This window comes from Pocillopora verrucosa, chromosome 7, assembly GCF_036669915.1.
Source record: "Pocillopora verrucosa isolate sample1 chromosome 7, ASM3666991v2, whole genome shotgun sequence".
NCBI classification, from domain to species: Eukaryota; Metazoa; Cnidaria; class Anthozoa; order Scleractinia; family Pocilloporidae; genus Pocillopora; species Pocillopora verrucosa.
In genome coordinates, this window is record NC_089318.1 from 8,920,362 (window position 1) to 8,942,386 (window position 22,025).

Here is a 22,025-nt window from a genome sequence, read left to right on the forward strand (position 1 = left end):
ACCAGCTCCTCTCTGAACTCTTGAGCTCTTTGACTGGAATGATTGGGGGATTTCGTGTGGAGAATGAGTGCATTTGATACACACACCTTAATCGTGTAAAAAAAAAAAAACACTTTGTGACACCAGACTGCTCCATTCATTAGTCTGGCATATGCAACGGTTCTCTTTAGTCACACACATCCACACCTCCCATAAAGGTGTTATACTGGTCAATTAGACCTGGTCGAGGGAATTCTTTCTTTTCCCACTCCCCCTTTGCTATAACTGACCGCTGCACTATGCTCGAGTCCTTTATGCTGGTGGGAAGAGTAGCTTAAAAACTAACCGCCATGGCGCGCACCATGTCGAATTTCCCTTGCCTGTACAGACACTCTCCTCTTTTGAGATCTTTCACTGCCTTTTCTTTCAAGCCACAAATCTCTCTTGGCAAGTCTACCCTGTTGGACCTAACTGTACCACAGGCAAAGGTATTCCTTTCTTCCAACTCCTCAAACAATGCTTCAGAGGTATAGTAATTGTCCATAAAGGCATAGAATCCTTTATCTAGGTAAGGCTGCATCACAGACATAACTGCCTTCCTTCCTAAATCTCTCTGAACTTCAATATTTTCTTTTTGCCAGTATAAATCTTGCTGTATAAAACATAACCACTACTTGATTCATTTAGAGTGAAAGCCTTTACTCCAAATCTGCCTGGCTTTATAGGAATAAACTGCCTGAGGTGAATTTTGCCTTGAATTTGATTAAAGTCTCATCTATGGCAAGTTGCCACTCAGGTATCTGCACTTCCTGAAACCTGGCTATAATTAAATCTAGGAAAGGCTGAATTTTTTACAGCTTGTTGCAATCTGCAGAGTCATGCAGGGGAGCAGAGCTTTTGTCAGCTAAGTGGAGGTAGCGTAAAATTTGAAGGAATCATGTCCTAGACATCACAGATGGGAAGATAGGGGTACTTAGCACAGTATCAGTACTCCAGTAACAATTAATGCTTGGATTAGTTATCAGCCCCATATCTAAATACTAATCCAAGCCTTCATCCCACTCTCTGCAACTGGATACTATACAGAGCTTTCTGTTAGCCCTCTCTTTTGTTGTGCATACAAATTAGTTTGACAAACTAACAAGTGCCATACCTCTTGTATAAAAAAGAGATAAACAAAATCCAAGCACGATTTCAGGTTTGTTGCATTAACATTTATTCCTGTTTCTTCACTGATGTCAATATCTACTCTATGTTTGACTTCTCTTGACCACTCTTCTTCGTAAAATCCCACTTCGTTCTCACCATTCTCTTCCTCGTCTTCACTCGAATCTTCTGAGCTTAATTTCGATTCATCAGAATAAAACTCGTAATCAGAGGCTGGATGCTCGGTAAGATTAGCCAGTGGGAAGTCTTCTTCGTCGATAAATAGAATTTGAACAACGTTTTGATCGTCAAAATCTAGTGTAACATCATTTTGAAGAGCCACCATTTTTTAATAACCCCGTTCAAAACGTTTAAATCGCAAAAATCTTCAAAATTGGTCCAAAAACAAGTTTAATGAAGGAAATCTTCGAAAAAAAAGAAAAACTACTTTGTTTACTACACCATAAAATGTATCATTAGTTTCCAACCTCTTTCAAGGTCGTCCGAATGGGGCCTGTATTTAAATGGTCATACATCGCTAGTACTCAAAGGGTTAAAGTGAAAGTCCGCAGTGAGTCGAAGGGTAGGTTACGTTTTCGTTAAATTGGCCAGGATGGGAAACGATAAAACAGTTTAGATTCTTTCTACGTGTTTTTAACTTTCCCCAGATAGCTTAAGTTCTCTGTAGATACCCGTTTGTATTTGTTAAAAGGTTTCAATCTCGTGTTTTCCAGGCGGAACGACCTGAACGGCTAAGGCGGAAATAAACAGAAGTGTTGAGGTTTTTCAAAAATATTATTAACAGCGGTAAGTATTCGCATACATTTAATAGACCATATTCATTTAACCCGAAAAAACTATTAGCGCTGAAGAATCAGAAGTGCACAATAGAAATTCATGAAATTGCGTAGTAACTTTCTCATGGGTCAAGGCTTATTTTATGTTGCTTTATGGTCAGTTTTCTGCTGACTCAGCTCATGTATTGTCATTAGTTCTCAGTTTGTAACCGTTCTTAATCGGCGAGTGTACGATAAAAAATATACTTTTTCACGAAGAACTCATTGGATAAACCTCAGGCTATAATCCGTTGGAGGTACGTATTGAAAACTGACAGCAAACATGAGAAAGTCACGGCTTACAATGCCGCTCACATGTGAATTGGCGGTCTCAAGCTTCAAAAAGTGCGAAGGCTTCTTCTTCTTTTTCCTCAGTCTGAGTAATTTCCATTCCTATCATTTTGCTTTCTTGGCGGACGGTGAAGCCCCCAGGTTTTTCAGTGCTCGTCTCGGTTCGTTCCAACAATACATCTCTACGACAGAAAAAAATTTATTTCACTGATACTGCTACTTCGCTAGTGAATCGTCGAAATAACAAACTGCTCTAGCCCATTGGCGAAAAGAAGGATGAAATCGTAGCCTATTTCCAGCGCGAACCCGTGTAAATGGGAGGGTTGCGTTGAATAAAAGCTTCTCGAAACATGTAAGAAGTTGGAAAATCCGCACTGCTATACACTTAACGTACCTCCACGGCCGTATCCAGTCCTTCCTCTTCCATTTCTGATTTGACTTGTGAAAGCCTTCCCTCCACTTCTCCGAGACATTCCTCACTGCAATCGAACGCGAAGCCTTAAGGTAGATTATGAAAGCGCAAATTGAAACCTATTTTAGATTGGGAATACGTAAGTCAGAAGGAAATATACAAACTGAATGTTGAATCAGCATTGAACCTATTACCGACACAGCAGAGCGAAGAAACAATATGTCTCCTTCATTTACAAACGTGGTTGCTCATATTCCAATTTATTGTCATCAAGGAAACCAACAGGGAATGAAACTAAAAATGTCCTAGCTCGAGTGCAAGACGTTTTGCTGAGGAACCACGAGCAAGACTTTGTTTCGATGAGAGAGCCTCGATTAAAGGCAAAATAAAATGAACCTTATTTCATTTCGGTTAAAAAAAATTAAAAAAAAAACTCATATTGATAAATTAATGTATGGAAAACAGTAGGAGAAAATTGTTGCATAACAGCTTTTGATATGTTGAAAATTAACTAATTCAGAACATAGGAATAACCACATACAACCACTTCAATCAAGGCCATTCAAGAAGATAAATTATTTTTATATCAGCAAATAAAATAAAAGTGAGGACACAAAGAAAACGGTCAGATTATTTCTTGCTTTTGTAGTGAGAAACTAAAGCTTAAATCCATGACTTGTGAAAAGAAGTACTATGTTAACTCCCAATGCCATGGTCAGAGCAGTTATACAGTTTCATACAAGCGTAACAATGATGAAATGATGAAATGATGACCCAAATATGCAGAAAGAAATGTACAGTGACTGAACATAACCTTCATTTTCATAATGTTCCAAAATAAAATTTCCTACTCAGTGTCCATATCCTGTTTGAGTTAATTCTCACACTTAATGGAAGACACGGAAAAAATAATTTTTATTAAAGAGGAAATTTCCTTAAAAATCAAAAAAATAATTTGTATAAAAAGGTGTAATTTGAACTTCAGGTCTCTGCTTTTATACTTCCATGAAGTGTTCAATTGACAAATCTTGTGTGTTTTTCATCAGTGCAAAGGTGTTTGTCCTGAACTATGCTACAGAGGGAAAGGTGTTATATGGGGCTTCCTGTGAAGTATTTGAAAAAAGGCATTTAGGAAATATCTAAACCAAACAATATAAACAATCTGGACAATGCAAAACAATATTACAAATTTATATTAAGTAAGACATTTTCAGTTAACTTTGATACAGAAGTGCATGTATATACAACATGGTTGCTACAGCCATAGGTTTATGAAATTCCCAACAAATGCAAAATTTCCCTGATCAATTTTACAATTTCCCACATTGGCTCTAGTGATGACCTCCAACCACCCTCACAACCATTCTCTTCACCCAAATATTTTTTAATATGCTTTCAGCAGGTGAATTTTTAGTTCCTTGATGCAACAAGGGAAAAGGATTGATTTTGTTGGAAACCTAAGACCTGCATCTCTTAATTTTCATGACACAATATTTAGACATTCCAGCACATTGTTGCCTGCTCTTTCTAAATTACAATTCAATCTGGAATTTGATAGATGATGGAAAAGCCATTAAGTGGATATGCTACAGTATGCACCACTTAAACCAAATTACACTTTTGTTTTATGAAAACCAATTTATTTACATTTCAAGTCTACAAAAACCTACTTAGGTACTTGAATTGGTAGAAAAATATTTTCCCTAAGTTATCTGAAAAACATAAATTTTCTTCGACTTGGAGTGAAATTCCCTGACTTTTCCCTTATCTTTAAGGACCTTTTTTTCCTGACCATTTCCTGACTTGTGGCAAAATAAAGAAAAACATGTGCTTGAGCCTAGTTGCCCATTAAGCCAGAGTTAATCCTTAGCATAAAGCAATTAGAAGCCACACCAAGGTCAACCATCAAACGGAGAATAACATTCGATGACAACGGGCTCTCGTTTGCCAAAGAACTAGTTTAGTTTGTTTAATACTTAGTTTCTCTTCGGGCAATAACAGCACAATGAAAGGACGCATCTTTGTTTTAAAAAGGTTTCCTCACAAACTGAGTATTGTGTGGTGATAAGAAATCGTGAAATAGACAACAATGTTCGAAAGATAAACAGAAAGATTAAAGATTAAAGGCATCGTCGAAAATACAAAATGGCGGCTAACGACTGATTAAGCGGTAAATCAAGACCACCCCATGCACTTTTTCCCTGTAGTTTACATCACGATAATTAACAGATGAATCGATAGGAAATAGATTGAAGAATCGCCTCATAAGATTTTGGACACCGGAAAAATTTATTTACCGATCTGAACTTAAAGGCAAAATTGAAAAACATACCTAAACCAAACATGTCATTTCAACTGTCCTGTTACTTCCCTTGCGAAATGGCTTTTGGAATTCCTAGGAATTCCTAGGATTTTCCTAGGAATTCCTAGGAATTTATTCCTAGGAATTCCTAGGAATTCCTAGGAATTCCTAGGAATAAAGGTGTGAATTTTCACGGTAAATTCGGACTGGGAATTCCTAGGAATTCCTAGGAATTCCCAACCATAACAACTCTGGTTCTAAAAACCTAGAAATTCCTAGAAATTCCCAGAAATTCCCAGAAATTCCCAGAAACTCCCAGAAATTCCAAGTTTATAGCCAACAGGACTTGGAATTCCTAGGAATTCCTAGGAATTCCTAGGAATTCCAACTCAGAGAACCAATGAATTTCCCTGAAAAGCTGTAAATCTAAAAAATTTCTAGGAATTTCTGGGAATTTCTGGGAATTTCTGGGAATTTTTGGGAATTTTTGGGAATTTTTAAGAATTACTGGGAATTTTAAGCAAAAATTTGAGGCTAATGATATAAAATAAATACTTTAAATTAAAAAAAACCCAGCTAAAATTCAAGTATTCAATGAAATTTATTTAGAAGCTTAATTAAGGCTTACATGTAAAATATTTTTGATTAAATAACATCAATGTGTGGTAATATTAGGATGGGATTTGATTTATTTTTCTTTTCTTGAAAACTTCATACGGATTAATCCTCAATTACAGCTATTCATATAAAATAGTTCTAATCAATCATTAAATTTGGTTTGACACAAATTGTGAATAAAATCTGTTGATTCTTTTCCATAAAATACAATATCTTAAGTTATATTTGAAAACCAAGCACTCTTGGGAGTGAAGGGGCTAATTACAGACAAATAAAATTGATTTTTTGATTAAAATCTTGTTGTAACTGTAACAATATATTAGAATGAAGTTATCCTAAACTGCAAACTTAGCTGCTGTTTGTACTGTTTGTATTTTTTTTCCTGGGCTCACAATGAGTTGGCCTTGAATGAGGTTGTCAACAAGAATCTTGACCATTTTGTATCTGGATTCCTTGACATCTGAATTTGAAAAAAAATAATATATTAAAATATGTATATTTAAAGCTCAGACCAGGCTTTTAAGATGGCTATGAGGAAAAGGGCATTCATTGGATTCTCAAATTGAGAAATCTCTGTTATATTGAGTGACTTTTATATTGGAGTTAGTACATCTCTCTCATGGATTTTACTAAAAAAGGGCTGAATACATTATTTTGTTTTTACCAAGGAGGGCTTCTTTATGTACTAAGGTTTGTTTAATAACAGTTCCTATTATGAATCTTGAATGTTCCCAAACGTGACTAGAGGAATCTTGAAACCTTACTGATAGGTTTATTTCATTGTAAAGCATAAGCTTAAGAAACTGCGGCATGCAAGTGACCGATTCGATTCTCAGAATTATTCTAGTTTCAGTTGTGCCGAGCGTTACGTAAGCTTAATTCAACCCGCTACATCTATTCTTTTATAAGATTTTGATCACATAACGAATATCGCAATTTTTACTCACCACAAACTTTCAAAATCGTAGCTTTACAGATGGCCACTCGACCCTTGTTTGTACCAGTCAATATGTCAACTGTTGTCCCTTCTTTTAACTCCACGGCGCCAACGACTTTCTTTTCTTTTACAACACTCACGCTATTCTCGTTTTCCCATTGAACCACAATAAAAGCTATCTTTAGAAATGTTATATTAAGCAAAACAGTTGAGAAAAGCGATCAACCGATCCAAAGTACATTCAAAGATGAGCGCCAAATGGAGTCTTCTTTGTTTCCGATCACGGGCATGATCACGTGGATCTTTTAGGACTTGTAATTGGCTAGCAAAGTGAATCCGCTGGCTTGCCGATTGCAGTGTTAAGAGAAGCGCCTAACTTTATTCTGACTTCTCCGACCGGTTCTCTGCTTCTAGAAGATGGATAGCTTGGTGATACAAATAAAGATGTGAGCTCACTCTATGTAGAAATAATCGAAAAGAATCGATCGTATTACAAATGCACGATTTGTGGCCGAAAGTTGTCGAGGAAACAAAGACTCGAAACTCACTTGAGTTGTGTTAATGGCCAAGGTAAGAAATAACACAAGCCAATCACAGTTTTGAATGCGACTACAAATCGTCTTTTACCCTCATACTTATAAAAGAAGGATACCACATTCGGAAGTATAAGAGATACATAGATGATCCCAGTGTACCAGTACCTAAATCTACAAAGCTTGACCGTAGCAAGCGTTCAGCAACACGTTCCAACACCGCCATCTCGATTCCTCAGTCAGTCGTTTCCAATGAACTTAAAGCAGTATTGACAACAGAGTAGAGTGCGTCTTACAAAGGAGAAACATTTGTACAAGAGACAGGAGTAGCTATATGCAATTACAGAGGTGCGTTGGAACTCTGGTCCACAAATAGTTATGCACTGCCCGAAGTATAAAACAATCTTGTTGATAGCTGACAGACAGAGAAGAACAACAAGTAAACTTAAGAGCTGTTATTATTGAAGTGTGACTATCACTTTTCATTTTTATATAAAGAAGGACTTGTAATTTGCACCAAAAATAAAAAGATGTAATATTTTTTTGGGAGATCCAGTGATTGGGACATTTAAGAAATTAAGTTATGAAAGGAAACTTGGTTGGTACTTCTCACTACTAACAAGTCTTGTTGACAAATATTTTCAGATCAGAGTTTCAAATAAAGTAAATTGAAGACGTCATATAAAAGGTGTTTTTCCTCTAAGGGAACATTGACTACCTTTGTCTTGTCTGCATGCCCAAATGTTTGCAAAGTGTGTGGATGATCCACAAGTATTGGAACATATACAAAACATTTTGTAAGAGTTCCAATACTTGTGGATCATCCACACACTTTGCAAACATTTGGCATGCAGACAGGACAGAGGTAGTCAATGTTCCCCTTTTCTTACAAAAATGTTTTGTAAGAATAAAAACAGCAAAACAAATTACAGCAATTAGTCATGAAAATAGAGCAAAAAACTGAAAAAAAAAAGCAGCAACAACAATCATGAAAAAAGAAAGATTAATTAGGTGTTGAATTTGTTTGTCTAAGGCATGAAATTTCTACTAAAAGTATTGTCAACAAAAAGTCTCTGACAGCGTTTGAGGCAACTGAGCTTGACTGTTCCAAGGTTTTCTAACAAAGGCAACCAGTAATGTAGGTTAGGGAAGTAAGATAACAATGTAATTATTGTTAATTATTGTGGAAGTTGGCAATTTCCATTTAACATAACTGACAGCTGGTTCATGAGAAAATCCATATTAATGTCAAGATTTACTAAAACTTAGTTTGAGTAATAAATTTCATGATCTTTAAGTTATAAACATGTACATGTATGTATATCTCTTGGTAAGTTTTGTATAGCATACCTTTTATTGAGCCAAAGTTTTAAGCCTCTGAAATTACTCTTTTTCTTAAAACCTTCACATTCAAGGTATTGAGAATTTCTTAGAATTTATGTGGACCTCAGGGTATTAAAATTACCTCAAATAAAGCTGAGAATTCCTAGGAATTCCTAGGGATTCCAAGTCCTCACAAAACTGGAGTCTTCCTTTCCCAGAAATTCCCAGTAATTCCAAGCTTTTTAAATCAGAGTTAATTTGCATAGTTGGGAATTTTTGAGAATTCCTAGGAATTCCTAGGAATTCCTAGGAATTTTTAGGAATTCCTAGGAATTCCCAGAAATTCCCAGAAAACTGGGAATTCGTTTTGCAAGGGTCATTTGCATAATTGGGAATTTTTGAGAATTCCTAGGAATTCCTAGGAATTCCTAGGAATTCCCAGAAAACTGGGAATTCAGTTCGCAAGGGTTCTATGCCCAAAATTTCGACTCTATCACTCCTTGATGACCGCCATCTTGAGTACACGCGAAGATCAGTATCTATATACTAATTTCTAAAAGAATTATTGTTTTACATACGGCGAGTAATAACGAATAATCAGAGAACGATCGATGAACGATGTCGAAAGTTTGCACACCTGGGTCAGCATTAGATTCCATCCACCAAAACCACCTTGGTCGAGAGGGACTGAGATGGAATGATGGAAAAAAATTACGAAGCTACGACAACATGCCGACTTATCCCGATGACCCAAGTGTATTATTTGTTTGGGAAATTGCGTCAAAACTTTTTACTAAAGAAATGGTAAGTATTAATTTATTGTTCGATTGTAGTATTATAAAACATTTTACGCAATTTTATGCAGATATTTCACGTATTTAAAAGGTGCTTAGATGTTACGTAGTTTTGGTGGATGTCATTAGGGAACATCCACCAAAACTTTGACCAAAACTATCAACAATATATTTTTTAAATTTTATCTATAGCCATTGTTAGATGTTCAGGGAGACAAAAGATTTATACCACTAATTAGCAGTTAGTGCTCTGGCTAATTATTTTTTATGGTGCACAATTGCTGACCGACCAAACGTTCATAATGATTATCATAACTCTTAACACATAGAATAAAGTGGTTTTGGTGGATGTTTCTCTCCATCCACCAAAACCACCACAGAAATTTCTGCTACTTCCTTACAGAAGACTGATGTGACCTGCTATTTGGAGTACATAACCACAATCTATTTCTTTGTATGTAGAGATATTTTGGAAAGTTCTTGAGTCAGCACCTTTTATTATTGAAACCATAATCATAACATGGTGCATAATATAGAATACAAAAGGTTCTGGTGTGGTAATCATGTAATCTTGAAACAGGAGAGTTTTTAACTGACTTAAACTGATTTAAACAAACATTTGCAACAAAATTCCAGGTCCAGAAATTTCTTCCACTATTTCTGCCAAAATCATAACCTTTAAGTACAACAAATCAGCACATTAGTAATTGTTATCAGGGGTCTGAAAATCCTATAAATCTTTCACATTTATTTCAAGTAACCTTTAATTTCACATGGATGAATAAGTATACACTCAACATGCAGAATGTCTTACAGTTTACAAACTATTTCCCTTTTTATGGATAGACAGTGAAAGGCCTTTGCCACATTGGTGAATCAAACCATTGTATACCATGCATTTTGTGATAATTGTTTGTTTTTGCTCACAATACCCAGAAAAATGGAGGGGATAAATTTAAATAGCAAATTCTATGGTTAAAATTAAATAACATTGGAAGATCAAATTAACTTTGTACTGTTTAAAATTCAGTTTTGGTTTCTTGCTTATTCCAGCCTCTTGATATTCAAAAGCATTCCTTGTCATTTTTGTGTTCTTCTGTGTACATAACTTGAAAAATAAACACAGAGAAAGGAAACCACAAATGATTAAACTTGAAGCTAAAGCAAAGTTTAAGTTGAGCCATAGCTGATCCAAATACTGAGCACTTTGTATTGTAACCCATTTAGCAGTAAAGTTTATCTATATGTCTGCCAGCTTGTCACAAGTCTTACCCCTCTCCTTCAAAAGTCTCTATAAATAAATTTTTCTTTGTGGTCCTGAATTGATGATTAGTATATTACAGCTCCTCAATTTTCCTCTCTCAAGTCAAGGTTACTCTAAATTTAACAAAGTAATGGACTTGATAAAACTCAAACTATAACTCAGCTGGCTGCTACTTGCAACCTTAATTTCTAGATATCAGTATACAATAATCAATATGTTATAAATAAGAACCCTAATGCTTAATTTTGCAGTGATCACCTTCCTCCTTTTCATTTGCAGACCAGGCTGGAACCTCTATAGGTGTGTTTGCTTGTTTTGAGTGGGGATGGAAGAAAAGGAGTCATGCTGCATATCTGATTTATTAAATTGGATTTGTTCTGTTTATACATGAGTAGAACTACCTTGTTCTCTGAAAAAAAAATTTCTCGCATTTTTATCTGTGCTTTGCAGTCAAACTTCCTTGTGTCTTGGACAAGAAATCTTATTTTCTTGAAAACAAAATCTTTGTTTCCAGCCTTCTGTAATAGGTAAATATAACAGTGTAAGATGGGTGACAGTGTATTTCTCAAGTTATTTTTTGGAATGTGACAAAACGGAAGTGTCATAGTGTGATAAGGAGCCAACATATGATTGCTTGATAGAAAGCAAAAAATGCAGAATTGCATATATTTTCTCCTTTGTCAGCAGCATATGTTAGTGAAAAGTTCTTATAATTGGTAACTTCTAAACCATCTTCAATTTAGTCAAGATTGAACTGTTATCACGTTTGTCATAAAAGTATTCTGAGATCAATGTCATACGACTCATTCATGTATTTGACCTTTTGAATTAGCAAGCCATAGTTGACAGAAACACAAAGGTTGAGGATAAAAAGAAATTATTATATACAGTACTTCTTCTGCATCTTTTCGTTTCTTTTTCTCTCCAACTGTTCTATCTATGCCGTGCTGGCAATTGAACACTTTCCTTCCCAAAATTAGGAAAGGCACACCAGTAAAAAACGAATATTTGCTCCTTAAATATCTCATGCATCTTCCCCCAGTATTTTGTGACTTCTGTCCGAGGAAGGAGGTGTAAGCATTAAATTAATCCGAATGATTCCACAATTGTGGTAGAACTTGTGCTAAACTTCAGAATACCCCGCAACTTTGGTCCGCCTCACTTACATGTGTCGGGAGGCTTTGAAGATCGAGGCATAACACAATACACGCTATTCTTATTCAATGACATGTAAATGAGTTGCAGGGTATTCTGAAGTTGCTCCAGAACTTGAACTTTGAACTAGATAAACTAGTGAGAATGCACAATAGCGATAGCAAAGCTTTGTAATGCCAAAGAACTATATCAATATATATATATATATATATATACATATACATATACACCGGTGTTCCCGAAACCTTTGACAGCTTTAAAGAAAGAAAACTTCGTCGTCAATCCTGTTTCAAATTCCGCAATAAGTTTATGCGCCTCATCAACAGAATTTACGTATCCTAAATTATCTGCATGTCTACCATCAATGGTTCGCGACTTAAAATTCTCGCTATGCTGTTTCTGTTTGTTCCTCAAGAATCATGGGATTTACAGCTTCGGAAGTTCGGCTACATCACTTGCGGATTTCCGAGAATCTTCGGTTATGTTTTGCAAGTCATTAAATATTCCATCTCAGTCCCTCTCGACCGAGGTGGTTTTGGTGGATGGAATCTAATGCTGACTGCACACCTGTGTACCTTGACGGTCTAAGGTATTTCCTTACAAGCATGACAGCGAGGCACCATGAAAACGAGGCGGCCGACGAGAAAACATTTGACTTGGTTTGCTCTCAGAAGGTCTCTTTGCTCTCTACTTCTCGTGGTGCGAAGCTTGATTGAAAGTCATGGAGAGTTGCTTTCATTCTGCAGTACTTACAAATGCACACGCCATTCGCGGTTGACCCACACTAAATCAGTGAGGTATAATATATTATCATACCTTTACCTTGGAGGTTTTAAGCTCAGTCAATGTTTGGCTAAACGTCATTATCAAAATCAAAAAAAAAATTTGAAAGTTGCATTCTATATTTACCAAAATAACAATGGGTGATAAAAAGCTATACCGTAAGAAAAGAACAATAGTAATTTAAAAAAAAGATTGGCACGTATGGAATCCGTCTGGATATTAAAATTAGGCTTGAGATTCTTGATGAAAAGCATTTCAAAGACTAAACAATCAAATTTTCCCCGGCACTTTCTTAAAACTCTAAATTGGTTTTCTTTTCAGAGGTGGTTGCAACAGTAATGCAGCCTCTTCTGAACCGCATTAGCGGCCACTTGATCTTTGAATGGAAGACTAATTCTTACTGTGCTACTATCATCGGTGTTTCTTTTGAATGTGCCTGCCGAAGCATTTCTGTAGAGAAACTGATTGATAACGGAAGACGACTAAAAATAGAGCGCAATTTGACTAAAAATAGAGCGCAATTTGACACATTCTGCATTGAAAGCCTCTGTGGCAGACGATAGGGCACAGGCTCGGTGTATCATTGTTTTTAATAAAGAGTCTTTATAGCGTTTATCGGTGTGACTGTGAAAATGTAAGAGCAAATTAAAACAGTGTTTGTTGGTTTCCGATGAAGTTGAGTTTAAGGTTGAGTTCCGGGACTAAACTTGAAACTCAAGTCTACCGAAACATCGATGAAAGTAGCACATTATATTAAGAATTATTATCGATTCCCCTATCAATAATTTTCCCTTTTAGAAATGCTTCGATAGGCACAACAGAAAGAGTAAGAATTACCGTATTTATTCGGCTATAAGCCGAGAAACCCTCTAGAGCCCAAATTTTAATTTACCTCAGTTTTAATTTGTGTAAAAATCGCTCGGCTAATAGTCAAACAAATACGGTAGTCTTCCATTCAAAGATCAAGAGGCCGCTAATGCGGTTCGGAAGCAGTAGCGCAATTTTAGCCTTAAGATTCTCCCTACATTGCAGCCTGTTTTTGTGAGCAAGAAATTGGGGCAAGATCTTAAACTCAAAGAAATCAAGTCGTCAATTGTGAATCGGCAATGCGTTGTTTAGCGTTTCTCGTGTGATCTGTGCGATGCAGATTAAGTCGGGTACACAGCCCGACACCTTCATTAGTGCATTACTGAGCACAAACATTCGACAATCGGTCGACATTTCGTAGAAGCTCACGGCAGCAACCACCTCTTGAAAGAAAACCAATTAAGAGTTTCAAGAAAGTGCCAGGGAAAACTTGAATGTTTAGTCTTTGAAATGCTGTTCAGCAAGAATCTCAAGCCTAATTTAAATATCCAGATAGACTCCCTACATGACAAATGTTTTGTTTAATTACTATTATTCTTTTCTTACAGTCTAGCTTTTTGGTAAATATAGACTGCAACTTACAAATATATTTTTTGACTTGATTATGACATTTAGCCAAAGTCGAACGTCGTTTTTTAGCAATCTTAAAATTTCGTAGAAAACGTTGTGGTTATTCTTCGTGGTGAATAACAATAAAAGCTAAGTTTTTCGTTTGTCTCACGATGTAGTCGCGTGTGGTGTAGATCGCGTCGTTTCGACTGCATACAGCTGTTTATTTATCGAGACCCTTATTACTACACGCGCAGGGTCAAAGAGGCAATTCATATAAGACTTCACCCTAACAACATCAACAGGGATAGTGGAATAGTGGAATATCAGAGCTGTTGATAAAACAACTAATCACAGCAGAGCATCATGCTTTATAAGATCACGCATGACCAGTCGACCTCATCGCCTGAAGAAGACTAGCAGTATGCAGTCGAAACGTCGCGATCTACGTTACACGTGACTACATCGTGAGAAAAACGCAAAACTTAGCTTTTATTGTCAATCTTAAAATGTTTTTAAGAAATGTTTTATCGCAATTTTTTATAGTTTAATGTTTATGCTGTTATGATGTATATAATTAATAATTGGATCAACACTCTAATTGAAATTTATAAAGATAAGAAAACCCCTGCACAAATATGAGTTAACTGTACCATTAAGCATTTAAACTCGGTTAAAATTTATGCTGTTACAATGACCTTTTATTGAATTCCAATGAAGCTTGAACTATTCATTTTTGATTGACTATTTACCTCTATTTTATTCTCAGCCTAGGGTATCCCCAACCCTTTACCCAGGGTTTTTGTGATTATTAGGATTCCTAGAAAACATTTAGCATCTGCAATACTGGGGGGAATTTTGTTTTTGAATTTTTGAAACAAACATAGTATACAACACATTTGACTATCTTTGCAAAATTCACCTTATGAAGCCTTGATTTCCATTTCCCTTAAATTAGCATATCAGAAAATCCTTATGTTCATTGGAAGAGGGAAAAAGGTGTGCTATGTCAGGAAACAAAGGTGAAAAAAAGGGAATGGAGATGCATTTTTATGTGGGTGAATTTGCTGATTTTGGTATATAGTTTTGCAGATAGATAATATGTTTCAAACATTCCATTTCTATCAGATAACAAAGGCCACATTTGCTATCTTTAAGCTTGAATTTTGGGAGATATGCACGATGCTCAAAGTTCTTGCCAAATGAAGCCACGTGCACTTTCTTTTAGATGTTTAACCCTTTAATACCCATCATCTCATATCTTTCTAATTGATGTTGTAAGGGGAAATTCTGTCTTGGTCACTCATGGGAGTTGAAGGGCTTAGTGATTGCTTTCATTTACAAGGTCCTTATGCAAAGATACTCTTTCTGTGTCGCACATAAGAAGTCCGAGTAAACGCTTGTTGGCGTCTAGTTTTATGTTTACCTTTCTGTTTAATCACTTGTGCATCTTACCCTGTTTTCAGAGATAGGGATAATTTGATGAACATGTTAAGGCGCAAGAAAGAATATTAAAAGTGAATCGATTAAGTATATACTTTTCTCGACATTGACCTTTCTTTTTTTGGTAATCGGCCCCGATTACTATTATTATAGTTTCTTTCGCCTTAGCGTTTTCATAATTCTTGCTGTAATTTTCTCGTATTGTTTCCATGTAAATATTTTGAGTTTTGGTCAGTATCTCATTGGCATTTTTACCATTGATTATAGAAGCTAAGCGCATGATTAAAAAAAAAATTAACCTTCAACCAGAAAATGACCGTGAAGCGGTCGAAACGTCGTCGCTTTTTAACGCTAACTTTTATGGTAAAATCTGTTCTAGAAATTTATTGATTCTCTTCTTAAGCGACTGCGAGCAGACGCACACCAGTGGTTTCTCGCATCAAACAAAAATTTCCATAACATGCGCAGAAATATTGGCTCTCTGCTCGATCGTCATTTGCACGCCTCGCCTCTGTTGTTAGGGAGTTTAAGAAAACCACGACGGCAATGGCAACGCGAACGTCACTTAACTGAGCACAACAATGTCTGTGCACGTGCGTTGTTAATAATTTCTTTGCGTCCTCGGCAAAACAACAACGTGAAATGACAAAAATTTGCGTTGTCTGGAGAACGTACACAGTGATGGCTAATTTTTTCAAATTTCTATTTCTAATTTAATGCTGTGTTCCATATCCAGTTTCGCGATAGTTTTGGCAGTGAAGAACAAACTAAATAACTTTACAGTCTCACGAGATTCGTAAGTAAAATATATATACATGTTATTCGCCAGCCTGGACGTCCGTATCGGGAAAAAACTGTGCCCTCTGTCTTGAGTACCGCCCGAGGCCTACGACCGACCTAGGCTGGTGAATAACGTTTTTATTTTTATCTAAAACTTCACGAAATTTCTGCCAAAATAACCTGAGTGATTTAGGGCTGCAATTACGGCAAGATCCTCCTTAAACTGAACAATTTTTGAGCGAGTAAATGGCACTTAAAACAGAGATTATGCAAATTACAGAGAGTGACTTCACCGAAATATCTTTATTTGTATAGCGATAAAAGTGATTCAAAAGGCTTCTAAACAAACCTTGAAACACTTTTTTTACAAGTATCCGTCACAATCTGACACCTGTCTATTAAAGAACGCTTAAGAAAAATCAAAGTGCTCTGTGAGCAAACTCGTGAATTGACATATGATTTTTTAGATTATGTTATCTGGTTTAGGGAATTTTGTGGTTGATTGTCATATCTAGAGTACGAGCAGTAGTTCAGTGTTCGCTAATGTATCAAAGAAACAAAGTAAAGTTGGGATAAGAAGGCATTACAATTGAAATGATCTTGCTATTACATTTGACAAGGGTGGATGATGTCATGTGTTTTAAACGTCTATCATTTTTGTTTCTGGTTCAAAAGAAAAGGTTGGATAAATGTGGCTGAAAAGTGAAATTTACTGTCAACCATTGTAAATATTAGAAAATCAAGGCAATACTGTCTTAATGAAAACATTAACGATTCCCTCTTTATCAAATGAGACAAACGGGAACGAGTTTTGAGTGATATAACTAAGCCAAGCCTGCTACCGTCATTTTGGATCTCCGCCTGAGTAGATTTAAGTCACGTGCTAGGCAACGTATAATCAATAACAAGATAGAATTTCATTTCAGGCCTATTTATCAATTTTGTGGTGTATAACTTTCGCATTTTAGTACGTTGTATGTATGTTGAATCTTCAAATTGTCTTGAAACTTAAAAGAAAATTGTTCTTTAAAAATTCACTGAAAATCGGTAGCTAATCGGTAATTGTTTGTTTAGGTGTCATTTGATTTTCGTGTTAAATTGTAGTTTCGTCAGTCGCCGGCATCTTCTGTTGCTTCACACAGGAAAAACACACGCGACGAAACGTAATGATCAATTTTGTCCTCAATCTCACGCCATAACAGAAAAAGCTTTTGACCATCTGTAAACTCCGAGCGCTTCGCAGTAAGTGATATTTTCAATGAATCTTCGGATTGTTTTCAAGTTCAAGGATTGTAAATTACAATTTTATGAAAAACGAAGATTGCTCTGTTATTTCAGTGTGAATCCTTGCATGCCTGCCAGTCGCTGGCCCCGCTTGTTCGAACTAAAACGAAAAAAAAACTCTTTTAAGATTATCACCGACTTCTTTTTCACCCCACCACTATTCTTAGCAACAAAGGTCGCCATTTCGTTTGTTTATTGCTCGCCAAAAACTATCAAATGCACTCAAAAGCCTAAAATCGAAAAAAATCGACCAATCGACCAATCGAGCGAGCGAGTACCATTCCCCCACATCGTATCTACAACTCGCTCTTACGCGTGCGCGCAATTCACGTGTTAAAAAGGGCATGTACACTTTTCAAGAAAAGAACAACGGTACTGGTTTGGCAAACAAACTCAAGTTCAATGACTGTTTTTTTTTCTTAAAAACCATTTAATGATCTTACAGTATTATCATTAGTGCGCGAAGGATACTTCAGTAAATTGTAAGGAAAGTATTTGTAAGTAAATCCAAATGTTTTGAAGTTGTGGGAGTTTGCGCTTTTGTTTGCTGCAATGGCACGTGTAAATCTGGCTTTTTTCCACCAAATAACTAAAGTCAAATGAATGATATTGATGAATGAATTTGTCTGAAAGGTTTAAATTTCGTGTATTCCGGGAAGAGCGACCCGAAGATCCTAAGAGTAAGTCAACCACAAGTACGATGACGGGTGAAAACACCAGCGGTAAGTACAGTGTATGTGCACAATATGTTCATTTAACCCGGAAAAAAAGAATTGGAACGATAGAGAATGTTTATTTCTTATATAGTAATTTCTTCACGGGTCAAGAAATTTCACTTTCTGTTTCTTTATCGCAATTCTTCTTCACTCAGTCGTTTGAGAGCCTCGACCAGCTACCGATCATGTAACCAGAGCGTACCAATCAACGCCAACCAAAACAAAAAAAAACAAAATATCGCTTTCGACAAAATATATGTTCATTCTAACCTCAGATCACAAAATCATCAAAAAGTTATCATGTAATAATAAGTATCTTATTTTATTTACTAATAATAACTAATTGTGACCTTAAAGGATCGCGTTCTCACAACTTTGTTTTTCCAGCTTGAGGTTGGTTATAATCTCAATAGACTCTATTTGGATTGTCGCCCATTTCCATATTACCGTAGTCTTCTGGGTGGTGATTTTTCCTTGAATATGAAAATTTCGGCAAGAAAAGGAGTTTCGTCCATAAGATGTAGTCTGCGGTACGTCCTTGCGCAGCCATTTTGAATTCTTGTTTACCCATCTCAAACCGCGAGACCACATTACAGCATGGAAAGGAAAATCACGATTTACATGTACAGCCCAGTTGACTCGGCTCGAACTTCGAGACACTTGAAGAATTCCTCAAGGATACAAATACACAGTTTCGAGCAAACGATTTAATTCTAGAAGGCAAAGCGGTAGCAAAGGCTTCCTTCATGACACTCATGTGGCTCGTATGTATACAAATATATCAAAATGATTGTTAAAAAAGCATGCGTTTACACGTGTTCATTTCTGCTAAAATTCATTCAGGAACATTTGAAATTTTCGTTTTCGGGCACCTGCAGTCTTCTTTTTTTGGTTGTGGATTTACCAAAAGTTCGGTAATTATTTCTTCCTTCGTGAAAAGGACACAATTTTAAGTGTTACAGGGTAATCGAAAGCTGTAATTCTAGTCCAAGTAATTTTAGCTAGACATGAGTATGCCATCATTAGATCGAATGAGTCACCAACAATCAGAACCACGAGTCACAGCAGTATTCGTCGTTCCTAGGTTATTTATTTTACACTTAATTGTGTTATGCCGTGACAAAAACAACTATGTATTTGGTAGAAGAACCTGATATCTGGAGGTATCACATAGTTTCTTAGGGGAACGAGGAGAGATCAATTGTAGCCAACCGAGTATAGAGGGGATACTATAGAATCTTGACTGCCAATTAACTGCCAATGAGGGGGAGATCAGAAGAATACAACAGAGCCTTATGGGAGAATCGAGGAGAGGGATCATTTTATCAGGCTTATGTAGGAAGACCTTTCTCAAAATTTCTTTTTCTTTCCAGGAAAACACACGGCAGGCAGAAACACAGCGTCGTTTCAGACTGCTGGTTGTACTTTCTCAGTGAATACTGAAAGCGATTGGCTTTTCCTAGTAGTCGTTTGTGTTTTTTGCGCTACTGCTATATTAATAGCTCATTTAGCGGCAGAAACTCAAAAGTACAAGAGTTGTTGAAGAGAAGTTGATGAAATGATTGTTTTCTTGGAATTTCTTGTAATATATTTATTTCGCTCACCTGTAAATTTTGTTTTCCATGATGGATATAGCAAATAGAGCTGATCAGATTAGTGTAGTTGTCAACAAATGATTTAGATGTAAGAGGCAGACTGTATATCAAAAAGATTTATTGGCTTAAAATTGTAGTGTTTAGTGGTGTTAAATTAATTTTTTAAAAAGCATTGCAAAACGAAATCATTAAATCAGTTAGCATAAATGTTTCTCTGATCATGTAGTTAAGTCCCTCCCCCCCTTCCCCTTCTTACCCCTTTGCCATCTCACGGCCAGTTAAAAGAAAGGTTCGTGATGCGATAGCGGTTCTCCGAAGATATGGCACAGAGGTAAAATTTTGCATACTCCCCTGATAGTCACCGGACATGTTTCCAAGAAGTTGCGCCAATGAAAAGAAGGAGCCAAATATCCCTCCGGAAGGTGGAGTGACATTCATGATCAGCTCTTGCCTCAGGAGCAGTGTGGCCCAGGGTCCTTTAAAGGGAAAATTGGGGACATAAAAATTAGGTGAAGAAAAATGCAGATGGCTGGGAACAGTATACCATAATGCGACACCTGAGTATGCCTTGATCCCTTATTGACCAAATCTGTCAGCATTTTCCTTGCTGCCAACATTGGCTTTGCAGCATAGTTGGTAGTTCAGTCAAATCTTGATTATCCAGACCCCATTTATCCGGACTTGGTTCTCTGATCCCATCTTTTTATGCATATCAACTGGGTCCAACTTGGGCGTGGGAGGCGTGAGTTCGATACCCGTCTAGAAGTGGAGCTGTACCGACATTACTCTATGAATTAAAGTGGAGGGTGCTTGGATAGGAATTTGCCACCCTGTCAATTCTCGTATCTTTGAACAATTTGTCATTATGATAATTTCCATCATGAAAAGGATTTTAATGTTTATGAGAGTAATGCAATATTCAAAGCTTGAGCTTGAATATGTAATGCAACTCAAATAACACTACAGTTGTTTGTAGTTACTTAAGCCGAAGAAAACAGTTTTTGATAAATTGGGTCAGACTATAAAAATTTCTAATTCAACTTAACCCCCCCCCCCTCCTCCCCCTCAAAAAAAAAGAAACAAAAACACAAACTAACAACAAAACAACAGCAAAATACTCCATTCCCATCCCACGTACGATAATACAACGTCTAACCGTTTACGATTCAAAGAAATGTGGATGAAAAAGAAACTCTTTATACAAAAATTTGGGTTGATCAATGCTATTACTATTCCCATACATTCATCCAAATAGAAGATAACTTACATTGATGATTATTTAACTGACTGACACTGCACTTGCAGTAGTTCTTCAGTTGATAAAAACACGTTTTTGTAATTATCTATTAGTGTAAGACCGTTCAGGTGAAGGTACAGACGTACACACTTGTAAGCGGATTCAAACGTCTCAAATACCTCACCAAACTCTCATCAGATTCAAGTCAAAGGCGTTTGACTTGTAGTTTTCCCCAAGTCAACTCCATCGCTGTCATTATCACTCCAATTCAGGATTAGTCTGTTTGGACTATCTTGTCATAAGTAAAAAAGACAAATGTTTCCCTCACTCTCAAGCATGTTAAGGCATGTCTCTGAGACAAAATTCAGTAACTCTGAAAAAAATCACTACAAATTATAAAATTAAAAAATTGCCAAAATTGGCAAGCTAACTCAAGTCATTAGCCTTAATGCATTTCTGCTCACAAAATCTTTGTTTATTTATCACGTGACCTATGACCTCAGGCTCAATTGTTTGACGGGAAAATCAAAATGGGGTGGCGAGATGTCCCACAACTTGAATGAAGAAAGGAATTTCTAAATAAAATACACCGTTCTCCTAAGGTTTCTGGCCGGAATGATGATTAACAAAGTCTTCAAAGCGTGGCTTTTTAACAAAGGTATCCGACAGTGACAAATTCGTTTTAGTTGCTTCACGATAAAGCTTTATTAGAACACGTGGTTTACCATTCCATCCAGAAAACAGTAGAAGAACCTTAGAATGCTTGGTTTCGTTAGTTATCGTGCTTGAACTTGCTTAATCCGTTCTCCCGTTTACCCTGGAGGTGTCTTTCATACCAGATACTGAAATGGCGCCATTTTGGGTCCAGCGGTCGTCCCTGGTAACTTAGCCGATAGGTTGTTACCGCTATCAGAATATACCGGCGACACCTATTTCGGAGCGACTTGCCAATGACATTTCAAAACAAAACAACGATGGGGGTCGAAATTGAAGAATATCGCCTATTGCCGACCTTTAATTGTAGTCAGATATATATATATATACTGCGTCTTTTGAGTTTAAATGGGCCATGAGACTTGAGTTTATCATTAAACTAGCAAAGTATATTTTGGGAATGTTGTGCATTAGATATTTGCAGTCTATGCCTTTCGTAGCGAACTGTTTAGGCACGAAACGATGTG

At 36.5% G+C, this 22,025-nt stretch overlaps 1 protein-coding gene, 1 long non-coding RNA gene and 1 pseudogene across 2 annotated transcripts in view; 1 reads left to right on the forward strand and 2 right to left on the reverse strand.

Annotated features, from left to right (window-relative positions):
* Window positions 1-313: 313 nt before the first annotated feature.
* Window positions 314-1,491, reverse strand: LOC136282475 (piggyBac transposable element-derived protein 4-like; annotated as a pseudogene).
* A 165-nt stretch (window positions 1,492-1,656) lies between these two features.
* Window positions 1,657-22,025, forward strand: part of LOC136282388 (uncharacterized) — a 45,944-nt gene continuing 25,575 nt past the window's right edge. The window contains exons 1-2 of the mRNA XM_066170008.1: window positions 1,657-1,708; window positions 1,860-1,932. The gene's annotated coding sequence lies outside the window, so the exon portion shown is untranslated. The remainder of the gene's footprint in view (window positions 1,709-1,859; window positions 1,933-22,025) is intronic.
* Window positions 9,900-12,487, reverse strand: LOC136282394 (uncharacterized). Its single transcript, XR_010718261.1, has 2 exons — window positions 11,821-12,487; window positions 9,900-10,279 (listed from the first exon to the last, which is right to left on the reverse strand). It is a non-coding gene; the product is annotated as an uncharacterized lncRNA (long non-coding RNA).